General features: G+C 43.2%; 4 non-coding genes across 4 annotated transcripts; all 4 read right to left on the bottom strand.

The window, feature by feature from the left end:
- Nucleotides 1–6937: 6937 nt before the first annotated feature.
- On the bottom strand, nt 6938–7010 carry trnak-uuu (transfer RNA lysine (anticodon UUU)). Its single transcript has one exon. It is a non-coding gene; the product is annotated as a tRNA-Lys (tRNA).
- A 235-nt stretch (nt 7011–7245) lies between these two features.
- On the bottom strand, nt 7246–7334 carry trnay-gua (transfer RNA tyrosine (anticodon GUA)). The gene is given in 2 exon segments: nt 7246–7281; nt 7298–7334. It is a non-coding gene; the product is annotated as a tRNA-Tyr (tRNA).
- A 3122-nt stretch (nt 7335–10456) lies between these two features.
- Nucleotides 10457–10529, bottom strand: trnak-uuu (transfer RNA lysine (anticodon UUU)). Its single transcript has one exon. It is a non-coding gene; the product is annotated as a tRNA-Lys (tRNA).
- Nucleotides 10530–10764: 235 nt separating this feature from the next.
- trnay-gua (transfer RNA tyrosine (anticodon GUA)) lies at nt 10765–10853 on the bottom strand. Its single transcript is given in 2 exon segments — nt 10765–10800; nt 10817–10853. It is a non-coding gene; the product is annotated as a tRNA-Tyr (tRNA).
- Nucleotides 10854–13014: the final 2161 nt, after the last annotated feature.

Here is a 13014-nt window from a genome sequence, read left to right as displayed (position 1 = left end):
ATTGGTTCTTGAGTTCTTGAGATTGGATTTCGGTTTCAGCCCCCAGTGTCCTAATGGAGGGGGGCTTGATTTATGACTGATGTCAATCCATGCCATCTTTTGGAAATGCCGGTTGGCCCGGGTTCGTAGCTCTATGTCGGGATTTCGGCTCTCGTCCACTTCAAAGAGTTTTTATCACCTACAGGCCCCTTTCTCCAGACATCTCATAGCAGGATTCAACCTATTTGGCCTCTTCTCGGTGCCATCCACCCCAAAACTGTCACTTTGATGCAAACCGGTTCCAAGCTGATGAGCAAAGGAAATCTGATAACTTTGGGGGTGGAGAGGTCTTCTTTAGATCAGTGCTTCAGCTCAGAGCCCAAATGCTCTTATCAAAATACACCCAACATAACGCTACACAGTGGAACTGCAAGGCAATTGATTAAAGGGACATGTGGTGAATTCCTTTTTATCTTTATACTGTTGTTGGATGTCTCCTGTTCCTCTAAGTCTCATTTGGCCCTGGTTTTCCCCCTCTGTGTTGAATAATCGGGCTCTAAATAGCCCCGGCGTTTCTCCTGCAGTTCTTCGTTCTTTCCACTGCTAGCGCTGCCTTTGTGCAGCTTGTTATAGGATATTGTGAACTGAACCTATTTTGCTGTGAATTTATATTTACTGCGAATAGTTTATTGTGGCTGGTCTTGGTCTGTCTGCACTAAATAAATGATTTGTATCAAGGGATTATTTAGTTTGTCAGTGTACTTTTTTACCTAACCACTAAGGGCCACTCCTTGCACTTCACACATTTGCCCTTTTAATTACTCCCTTACTGACATACTTTAACATGCAATGTGCGTGTGATAATAGTTTTAGCAGCCTGTTGCCATTCAGGTGAGACAATACCTAGTAAATCCTTTTTTTTTTTTTTCATGTTGGTGCGCCGCGAAGGTTTTTGGTCTCAGCAAAGTGTTCCGTGGCATTACAACGCTTGGGAACCACTGGCTTGGCTTGTTGGGCATCCAGGTATGCACTGAGATTACGATCGGCACGATGATTGTCGTTCTCAGGAGGATTGTGTTTCTTTGCTGATCACGTTCTCTGTCGCTATTTACACAGTTCTTACAAGTGGCACATTGGGGATGAAGAGCAGAGCATGCTGACACGCATAGCTGTGGACTTCTGCATGGCATGGGGCCACAGGTCATTCCAAGTATTTCAAGACGCCTGCAAATGTGTGGACACGTTGTGTTGGCCCAACCCTCACAGATTGTGCCAAGTCAAGTAGAGATGCATGTTGTGCTGTTCTAAAGTGACACGTCGTCAACGGCAAAAACATCTCTCAGAGTTCCTGACTTGACTTGCCTCTGGAAGACAACACTTGCCCAGGCTGGATATTTGCCGAAAGAAGCAAAGAGGACTAGACACCTTGCCTAGACGCAACTGCATATTTCATTGTCACCTGGAAGGCCATCCAGGCTTTTCACCATCATGGCCCTCGGTCAACAAGGCGCCCGAACAGGGACTCGAACCCTGGACCCTCAGATTAAAAGTCTGATGCTCTAACACACAAATCGTTAAACAAAAAAGGTTATAAACACATTAACTACAATACCGGTTAGTAAGACGAAGGTGAGTCTCTCGTTAGTATTGTTAGTCAGACATTAAATAACTACGCAGGTTAGTATTTATGTCAGGTAACTTCTCGTTATATATATATCAGTCTCATTTACGTTTAGGTGCCGAGAAAGATCCTATCGTTACTTGTTACCACAATTTCCCTTAACTGATTATTATTCAATGATCAAGGATAGGCAGGGCCACCAATAATCTAACGTCTATTGACTTGTGTCAATTTCAGACTAAACAGTTAAACAGGAATGAGAAGATATTTCTCGGGGTTGACAGATTTTATTTCTAAAATTATCAACAAAACAGTTTAATGCAACACACATTTATATTTAAGAAAACTAAATGATATTACACATTCTAGAGTTATGAATCACAGAATAACATTTCTAATTGATTTCTCAAATGTCATGAATCATGAACTCCAAACTGTTAAACTTATCTGAACTTCGTCGCAGAGAGGCCTCTCTGTCTTCGGGCTCAGATCACAGCACACGGCACATGGTCCGTGTGGTTTGGAACAAAGGCAGTGCGGTTCGGCTTTGTCCAAGAACTTCCACTCAGTCGATGCAGCTGGAAGTTGGGGTTTCGCGAAATTAGAGTCTTTTCCAAACAGATTTTCCACTGGTTTGAAGGCTCCAAGGTTGTGCACAAAATCTTCTTTGTAAGCAGGGTTCCACCGTAGTTACTTGAAGACAAAGTCTTTGAGGAAAGCAGGGCCCTGTTCGTTCCAAGGGTCAAGTTTCTTAAGACTCAAATAGCTATTTAAATGACTGAACACTTTCATATACATTCGACTTACTCAATTGTCCAGCTGTAAAACTCCACTGATCAGGTGGGCACAGGCGGGCATGCGCAGTCTGTAAAGTTCTTTATTTAATAAAGTCCTTTAAAAGAATTCTTCGTACGGCTCAATCTCCTTCTCCCAGTTTAACTCTTCTGTTGCCGGCAAAGACTTGGTTGGTTTCTGGTTCCGGTTCGGGCAACAGAGCTACAGGTTGAGCTGTGGCAGCGAGTTACTGGTTCAGGTGAGAGAGAAAGAGAGAGAGAGAGAAAGAGAGAGAGAGAGAGAGAGAGAGACTGTGCACTGTTCCTTATAGTCTGTCAGATCAATAGGTGATTGGTTCTTGAGTTCTTGAGATTGGATTTCGGTTTCAGCCCCCAGTGTCCTAATGGAGGGGGGCTTGATTTATGACTGATGTCAATCCATGCCATCTTTTGGAAATGCCGGTTGGCCCGGGTTCGTAGCTCTATGTCGGGATTTCGGCTCTCGTCCACTTCAAAGAGTTTTTATCACCTACAGGCCCCTTTCTCCAGACATCTCATAGCAGGATTCAACCTATTTGGCCTCTTCTCGGTGCCATCCACCCCAAAACTGTCACTTTGATGCAAACCGGTTCCAAGCTGATGAGCAAAGGAAATCTGATAACTTTGGGGGTGGAGAGGTCTTCTTTAGATCAGTGCTTCAGCTCAGAGCCCAAATGCTCTTATCAAAATACACCCAACATAACGCTACACAGTGGAACTGCAAGGCAATTGATTAAAGGGACATGTGGTGAATTCCTTTTTATCTTTATACTGTTGTTGGATGTCTCCTGTTCCTCTAAGTCTCATTTGGCCCTGGTTTTCCCCCTCTGTGTTGAATAATCGGGCTCTAAATAGCCCCGGCGTTTCTCCTGCAGTTCTTCGTTCTTTCCACTGCTAGCGCTGCCTTTGTGCAGCTTGTTATAGGATATTGTGAACTGAACCTATTTTGCTGTGAATTTATATTTACTGCGAATAGTTTATTGTGGCTGGTCTTGGTCTGTCTGCACTAAATAAATGATTTGTATCAAGGGATTATTTAGTTTGTCAGTGTACTTTTTTACCTAACCACTAAGGGCCACTCCTTGCACTTCACACATTTGCCCTTTTAATTACTCCCTTACTGACATACTTTAACATGCAATGTGCGTGTGATAATAGTTTTAGCAGCCTGTTGCCATTCAGGTGAGACAATACCTAGTAAATCCTTTTTTTTTTTTTTCATGTTGGTGCGCCGCGAAGGTTTTTGGTCTCAGCAAAGTGTTCCGTGGCATTACAACGCTTGGGAACCACTGGCTTGGCTTGTTGGGCATCCAGGTATGCACTGAGATTACGATCGGCACGATGATTGTCGTTCTCAGGAGGATTGTGTTTCTTTGCTGATCACGTTCTCTGTCGCTATTTACACAGTTCTTACAAGTGGCACATTGGGGATGAAGAGCAGAGCATGCTGACACGCATAGCTGTGGACTTCTGCATGGCATGGGGCCACAGGTCATTCCAAGTATTTCAAGACGCCTGCAAATGTGTGGACACGTTGTGTTGGCCCAACCCTCACAGATTGTGCCAAGTCAAGTAGAGATGCATGTTGTGCTGTTCTAAAGTGACATGTCGTCAACGGCAAAAACATCTCTCAGAGTTCCTGACTTGACTTGCCTCTGGAAGACAACACTTGCCCAGGCTGGATATTTGCCGAAAGAAGCAAAGAGGACTAGACACCTTGCCTAGACGCAACTGCATATTTCATTGTCACCTGGAAGGCCATCCAGGCTTTTCACCATCATGGCCCTCGGTCAACAAGGCGCCCGAACAGGGACTCGAACCCTGGACCCTCAGATTAAAAGTCTGATGCTCTAACACACAAATCGTTAAACAAAAAAGGTTATAAACACATTAACTACAATACCGGTTAGTAAGACGAAGGTGAGTCTCTCGTTAGTATTGTTAGTCAGACATTAAATAACTACGCAGGTTAGTATTTATGTCAGGTAACTTCTCGTTATATATATATCAGTCTCATTTACGTTTAGGTGCCGAGAAAGATCCTATCGTTACTTGTTACCACAATTTCCCTTAACTGATTATTATTCAATGATCAAGGATAGGCAGGGCCACCAATAATCTAACGTCTATTGACTTGTGTCAATTTCAGACTAAACAGTTAAACAGGAATGAGAAGATATTTCTCGGGGTTGACAGATTTTATTTCTAAAATTATCAACAAAACAGTTTAATGCAACACACATTTATATTTAAGAAAACTAAATGATATTACACATTCTAGAGTTATGAATCACAGAATAACATTTCTAATTGATTTCTCAAATGTCATGAATCATGAACTCCAAACTGTTAAACTTATCTGAACTTCGTCGCAGAGAGGCCTCTCTGTCTTCGGGCTCAGATCACAGCACACGGCACATGGTCCGTGTGGTTTGGAACAAAGGCAGTGCGGTTCGGCTTTGTCCAAGAACTTCCACTCAGTCGATGCAGCTGGAAGTTGGGGTTTCGCGAAATTAGAGTCTTTTCCAAACAGATTTTCCACTGGTTTGAAGGCTCCAAGGTTGTGCACAAAATCTTCTTTGTAAGCAGGGTTCCACCGTAGTTACTTGAAGACAAAGTCTTTGAGGAAAGCAGGGCCCTGTTCGTTCCAAGGGTCAAGTTTCTTAAGACTCAAATAGCTATTTAAATGACTGAACACTTTCATATACATTCGACTTACTCAATTGTCCAGCTGTAAAACTCCACTGATCAGGTGGGCACAGGCGGGCATGCGCAGTCTGTAAAGTTCTTTATTTAATAAAGTCCTTTAAAAGAATTCTTCGTACGGCTCAATCTCCTTCTCCCAGTTTAACTCTTCTGTTGCCGGCAAAGACTTGGTTGGTTTCTGGTTCCGGTTCGGGCAACAGAGCTACAGGTTGAGCTGTGGCAGCGAGTTACTGGTTCAGGTGAGAGAGAAAGAGAGAGAGAGAGAAAGAGAGAGAGAGAGAGAGAGAGAGAGACTGTGCACTGTTCCTTATAGTCTGTCAGATCAATAGGTGATTGGTTCTTGAGTTCTTGAGATTGGATTTCGGTTTCAGCCCCCAGTGTCCTAATGGAGGGGGGCTTGATTTATGACTGATGTCAATCCATGCCATCTTTTGGAAATGCCGGTTGGCCCGGGTTCGTAGCACTATGTCGGGATTTCGGCTCTCGTCCACTTCAAAGAGTTTTTATCACCTACAGGCCCCTTTCTCCAGACATCTCATTGCAGGATTCAACCTATTTGGCCTCTTCTCGGTGCCATCCTCCCCAAAACTGTCACTTTGATGCAAACCAGTTCCAAGCTGATGAGCAAAGGAAATCTGATAACTTTGGGGGTGGAGAGGTCTTCTTTAGATCAGTGCTTCAGCTCAGAGCCCTAATGCTCTTATCAAAATACACCCAACATAACGCTACACAGTGGAACTGCAAGGCAATTGATTAAAGGGACATGTGGTGAATTCCTTTTTATCTTTATACTGTTGTTGGATGTCTCCTGTTCCTCTAAGTCTCATTTGGCCTTGGTTTTCCCCCTCTGTGTTGAATAATCGGGCTCTAAATAGCCCCGGCGTTTCTCCTGCAGTTCTTCGTTCTTTCCACTGCTAGCGCTGCCTTTGTGCAGCTTGTTATAGGATATTGTGAACTGAACCTATTTTGCTGTGAATTTATATTTACTGCGAATAGTTTATTGTGGCTGGTCTTGGTCTGTCTGCACTAAATAAATGATTTGTATCAAGGGATTATTTAGTTTGTCTGTGTACTTTTTTACCTAACCACTAAGGGCCACTCCTTGCACTTCACACATTTGCCCTTTAAATTACTCCCTTACTGACATACTTTAACATGCAATGTGCGTGTGATAATAGTTTTAGCAGCCTGTTGCCATTCAGGTGAGACAATACCTAGTAAATCCGTTTTTTTTTTTTTCATGTTGGTGCGCCGCGAAGGTTTTTGGTCTCAGCAAAGTGTGCCGTGGCATTACAACGCTTGGGAACCACTGGCTTGGCTTGTTGGGCATCCAGGTATGCACTGAGATTACGATCGGCACGATGATTGTCGTTCTCAGGAGAATTGTGTTTCTTTGCTGATCATGTTCTCTGTCGCTTTTTACAAAGTTCTTACAAGTGGCACATTGGGGATGAGGAGCAGAGCATGCTGACACGCATAGCTGTGGACTTCTGCATGGCATGGGGCCACAGGTCATTCCAAGTATTTCAAGACGCCTGCAAATGTGTGGACACGTTGTGTTGGCCCAACCCTCACAGATTGTGCCAAGTCAAGTAGAGATGCATGTTGTGCTGTTCTAAAGTGACACGTCGTCAACGGCAAAAACATCTCTCAGAGTTCCTGGCTTGACTTGCCTCTGGAAGACAACACTTGCCCAGGCTGGATATTTGCCGAAAGAAGCAAAGAGGACTAGACACCTTGCCTAGACGCAACTGCATATTTCATTGTCACCTGGAAGGCCATCCAGGCTTTTCACCATCATGGCCCTCGGTCAAAAAGGCGCCCGAACAGGGACTCGAACCCTGGACCCTCAGATTAAAAGTCTGATGCTCTACCGGCTGAGCTACCCGGGCTTCAGTGAAGTGCTTCACAATGTGTTGGCTTCATGATTGTTCCAGACCGCTTTCTGGCCGGTTTAGAAAACTGGGCTCAGGGTGAAAAGGGTCACATGCATATGAGATGTTTGGGCAATGCGAGTTCTCCACAGCAAATCCGAATTTCCGGTGTTTTCTCCTTGTCCTCATGCAATTCCAATGGCTTGACATTTGGGAGCTCGTCCAAAACCGATGTCAAACCATAATCACGCCTTCCTTCGAGCCGGAATTGAACCAGCAACCTAAGGATGCCCGCTGCCTGAAACCTACAGTCCTCCGCTCTACCAACTGAGCTATCGAAGGGAAGCTTCTCACCGTCTTCCCCTGGCAGTCTCAGTGGCCGTGCAAAGCCAAGAAGCACCGTGGCTTGGCTCAGTGGTTTTCAACCCGTGTGCCGTGAGGACTACCCAATTGTGTCGTGAGATTTTTATCCCCTGAAAAATATTATGTCATTTTGTTTGGTCAACTTCATAAATCTTGTATCAAATCAAACTTATTCAAATGTGTGAAAATATTACATTTATACATCACCTGTAGAAAGCGTTTCATAACTGAAATGTTGTGTTTGCCGGACTGAACGCACACCTACACTGAGTTGCAGTGCTATCAGTTGTATCGTAAGGTACACTTATAAATTTCAATTTAAGAAGTGAATTTATAGTATCACCTTATCACGAATCCTGGAATCTTGTAGAACTCAATTTCTGTAATAATTGGACACAGACACCAATTCCAAAGATATAAATTGTTAAATTTATTCAAAAACAAAGACTAAATGTAGCACTACACTAATTATACAAAAGGGAAAAGCTAATCAAAATTCAACTCTAGATCAACAAATCAAAGACAAATCACTTCCGTGACCAAATCAAAGACCATGGGATCGCATATGATAACACACAAATCGTTAAACAAAAAAGGTTATAAACACATTAACTACAATACCGGTTAGTAAGACGAAGGTGAGTCTCTCGTTAGTATTGTTAGTCAGACATTAAATAACTACGCAGGTTAGTATTTATGTCAGGTAACTTCTCGTTATATATATATCAGTCTCATTTACGTTTAGGTGCCGAGAAAGATCCTATCGTTACTTGTTACCACAATTTCCCTTAACTGATTATTATTCAATGATCAAGGATAGGCAGGGCCACCAATAATCTAACGTCTATTGACTTGTGTCAATTTCATACTAATCAGTTAAACAGGAATGAGAAGATATTTCTCGGGGTTGACAGATTTTATTTCTAAAATTATCAACAAAACAGTTTAATGCAACACACATTTATATTTAAGAAAACTAAATGATATTACACATTCTAGAGTTATGAATCACAGAATAACATTTCTAATTGATTTCTCAAATGTCATGAATCATGAACTCCAAACTGTTAAACTTATCTGAACTTCGTCGCAGAGAGGCCTCTCTGTCTTCGGGCTCAGATCACAGCACACGGCACATGGTCCGTGTGGTTTGGAACAAAGGCAGTGCGGTTCGGCTTTGTCCAAGAACTTCCACTCAGTCGATGCACCTGGAAGTTGGGGTTTCGCGAAATTAGAGTCTTTTCCAAACAGATTTTCCACTGGTTTGAAGGCTCCAAGGTTGTGCACAAAATCTTCTTTGTAAGCAGGGTTCCACCGTAGTTACTTGAAGACAAAGTCTTTGAGGAAAGCAGGGCCCTGTTCGTTCCAAGGGTCAAGTTTCTTAAGACTCAAATAGCTATTTAAATGACTGAACACTTTCATATACATTCGACTTACTCAATTGTCCAGCTGTAAAACTCCACTGATCAGGTGGGCACAGGCGGGCATGCGCAGTCTGTAAAGTTCTTTATTTAATAAAGTCCTTTAAAAGAATTCTTCGTACGGCTCAATCTCCTTCTCCCAGTTTAACTCTTCTGTTGCCGGCAAAGACTTGGTTGGTTTCTGGTTCCGGTTCGGGCAACAGAGCTACAGGTTGAGCTGTGGCAGCGAGTTACTGGTTCAGGTGAGAGAGAAAGAGAGAGAGAGAGAGAGAGAGAGAGAGAGAGACTGTGCACTGTTCCTTATAGTCTGTCAGATCAATAGGTGATTGGTTCTTGAGTTCTTGAGATTGGATTTCGGTTTCAGCCCCCAGTGTCCTAATGGAGGGGGGCTTGATTTATGACTGATGTCAATCCATGCCATCTTTTGGAAATGCCGGTTGGCCCGGGTTCGTAGCTCTATGTCGGGATTTCGGCTCTCGTCCACTTCAAAGAGTTTTTATCACCTACAGGCCCCTTTCTCCAGACATCTCATAGCAGGATTCAACCTATTTGGCCTCTTCTCGGTGCCATCCTCCCCAAAACTGTCACTTTGATGCAAACCAGTTCCAAGCTGATGAGCAAAGGAAATCTGATAACTTTGGGGGTGGAGAGGTCTTCTTTAGATCAGTGCTTCAGCTCAGAGCCCAAATGCTCTTATCAAAATACACCCAACATAACGCTACACAGTGGAACTGCAAGGCAATTGATTAAAGGGACATGTGGTGAATTCCTTTTTATCTTTATACTGTTGTTGGATGTCTCCTGTTCCTCTAAGTCTCATTTGGCCCTGGTTTTCCCCCTCTGTGTTGAATAATCGGGCTCTAAATAGCCCCGGCGTTTCTCCTGCAGTTCTTCGTTCTTTCCACTGCTAGCGCTGCCTTTGTGCAGCTTGTTATAGGATATTGTGAACTGAACCTATTTTGCTGTGAATTTATATTTACTGCGAATAGTTTATTGTGGCTGGTCTTGGTCTGTCTGCACTAAATAAATTATTTGTATCAAGGGATTATTTAGTTTGTCTGTGTACTTTTTTACCTAACCACTAAGGGCCACTCCTTGCACTTCACACATTTGCCCTTTTAATTACTCCCTTACTGACATACTTTAACATGCAATGTGCGTGTGATAATAGTTTTAGCAGCCTGTTGCCATTCGAGACACACACGAGATTACGATCGGCACGATGATTGTCGTTCTCAGGAGAATTGTGTTTCTTTGCTGATCATGTTCTCTGTCGCTTTTTACAAAGTTCTTACAAGTGGCACATTGGGGATGAGGAGCAGAGCATGCTGACACGCATAGCTGTGGACTTCTGCATGGCATGGGGCCACAGGTCATTCCAAGTATTTCAAGACGCCTGCAAATGTGTGGACACGTTGTATTGGCCCAACCCTCACAGATTGTGCCAAGTCAAGTAGAGATGGATGTTGTGCTGTTCTAAAGTGACACGTCGTCAACGGCAAAAACATCTCTCAGAGTTCCTGGCTTGACTTGCCTCTGGAAGACAACACTTGCCCAGGCTGGATATTTGCCGAAAGAAGCAAACAGGACTAGACACCTTGCCTAGACGCAACTGCATATTTCATTGTCACCTGGAAGGCCATCCAGGCTTTTCACCATCATGGCCCTCGGTCAACAAGGCACCCGAACAGGGACTCGAACCCTGGACCCTCAGATTAAAAGTCTGATGCTCTACCGGCTGAGCTACCCGGGCTTCAGTGAAGTGCTTCACAATGTGTTGGCTTCATGATTGTTCCAGACCGCTTTCTGGCCGGTTTAGAAAACTGGGCTCAGGGTGAAAAGGGTCACATGCATATGAGATGTTTGGGCAATGCGAGTTCTCCACAGCAAATCCGAATTTCCGGTGTTTTCTCCTTGTCCTCATGCAATTCCAATGGCTTGACATTTGGGAGCTCGTCCAAAACCGATGTCAAACCATAATCACGCCTTCCTTCGAGCCGGAATTGAACCAGCGACCTAAGGATGCCCGCTGCCTGAAACCTACAGTCCTCCGCTCTACCTACTGAGCTATCGAAGGGAAGCTTCTCACCATCTTCCCCTGGCAGTCTCAGTGGCCGTGCAAAGCCAAGAAGCACCGTGGCTTGGCTCAGTGGTTTTCAACCCGTGTGCCGTGAGGACTACCCAATTGTGTCGTGAGATTTTTATCCCCTGAAAAATATTATGTCATTTTGTTTGGTCAACTTCATAAATCTTGTATCAAATCAAACTTATTCAAATGTGTGAAAATATTACATTTATACATCACCTGTAGAAAGCGTTTCATAACTGAAATGTTGTGTTTGCCGGACTGAACGCACACCTACACTGAGTTGCAGTGCTATCTGTTGCATCGTAAGGTACACTTATAAATTTCAATTTAAGAAGTGAATTTATAGTATCACCTTATCACGAATCCTGGAATCTTGTAGAACTCAATTTCTGTAATAATTGGACACAGACACCAATTCCAAAGATATAAATTGTTAAATTTATTCAAAAACAAAGACTAAATGTAGCACTACACTAATTATACAAAAGGGAAAAGCTAATCAAAATTCAACTCTAGATCAACAAATCAAAGACAAATCACTTCCGTGACCAAATCAAAGACCATGGGATCGCATATGATAACACACAAATCGTTAAACAAAAAAGGTTATAAACACATTAACTACAATACCGGTTAGTAAGACGAAGGTGAGTCTCTCGTTAGTATTGTTAGTCAGACATTAAATAACTACGCAGGTTAGTATTTATGTCAGGTAACTTCTCGTTATATATATATCAGTCTCATTTACGTTTAGGTGCCGAGAAAGATCCTATCGTTACTTGTTACCACAATTTCCCTTAACTGATTATTATTCAATGATCAAGGATAGGCAGGGCCACCAATAATCTAACGACTATTGACTTGTGTCAATTTCAGACTAAACAGTTAAACAGGAATGAGAAGATATTTCTCGGGGTTGACAGATTTTATTTCTAAAATTATCAACAAAACAGTTTAATGCAACACAAATTTATATTTAAGAAAACTAAATGATATTACACATTCTAGAGTTATGAATCACAGAATAACATTTCTAATTGATTTCTCAAATGTCATGAATCATGAACTCCAAACTGTTAAACTTATCTGAACTTCGTCGCAGAGAGGCCTCTCTGTCTTCGGGCTCAGATCACAGCACACGGCACATGGTCCGTGTGGTTTGGAACAAAGGCAGTGCGGTTCAGCTTTGTCCAAGAACTTCCACTCAGTCGATGCACCTGGAAGTTGGGGTTTCGCGAAATTAGAGTCTTTTCCAAACAGATTTTCCACTGGTTTGAAGGCTCCAAGGTTGTGCACAAAATCTTCTTTGTAAGCAGGGTTCCACCGTAGTTACTTGAAGACAAAGTCTTTGAGGAAAGCAGGGCCCTGTTCGTTCCAAGGGTCAAGTTTCTTAAGACTCAAATAGCTATTTAAATGACTGAACACTTTCATATACATTCGACTTACTCAATTGTCCAGCTGTAAAACTCCACTGATCAGGTGGTCACAGGCGGGCATGCGCAGTCTGTAAAGTTCTTTATTTAATAAAGTCCTTTAAAAGAATTCTTCGTACGGCTCAATCTCCTTCTCCCAGTTTAACTCTTCTGTTGCCGGCAAAGACTTGGTTGGTTTCTGGTTCCGGTTCGGGCAACAGAGCTACAGGTTGAGCTGTGGCAGCGAGTTACTGGTTCAGGTGAGAGAGAAAGAGAGAGAGAGAGAGAGACTGTGCACTGTTCCTTATAGTCTGTCAGATCAATAGGTGATTGGTTCTTGAGTTCTTGAGATTGGATTTCGGTTTCAGCCCCCAGTGTCCTAATGGAGGGGGGCTTGATTTATGACTGATGTCAATCCATGCCATCTTTTGGAAATGCCGGTTGGCCCGGGTTCGTAGCTCTATGTCGGGATTTCGTCTCGTCCACTTCAAACAGTTTTTATCACCTACAGGCCCCTTTCTCCAGACATCTCATAGCAGGATTCAACCTATTTGGCCTCTTCTCGGTGCCATCCTCCCCAAAACTGTCACTTTGATGCAAACCAGTTCCAAGCTGATGAGCAAAGGAAATCTGATAACTTTGGGGGTGGAGAGGTCTTCTTTAGATCACTGCTTCAGCTCAGAGCCCAAATGCTCTTATCAAAATACACCCAACATAACGCTACACAGTGGAACTGC

The sequence above is a fragment of the Amia ocellicauda genome, unplaced genomic scaffold (genome assembly GCF_036373705.1).
Source record: "Amia ocellicauda isolate fAmiCal2 unplaced genomic scaffold, fAmiCal2.hap1 HAP1_SCAFFOLD_108, whole genome shotgun sequence".
Lineage (NCBI taxonomy): Eukaryota > Metazoa > Chordata > Actinopteri > Amiiformes > Amiidae > Amia > Amia ocellicauda.
Note: the sequence above shows the minus strand (reverse complement) of the source record. Positions and strands in the feature narration are given on the sequence as shown.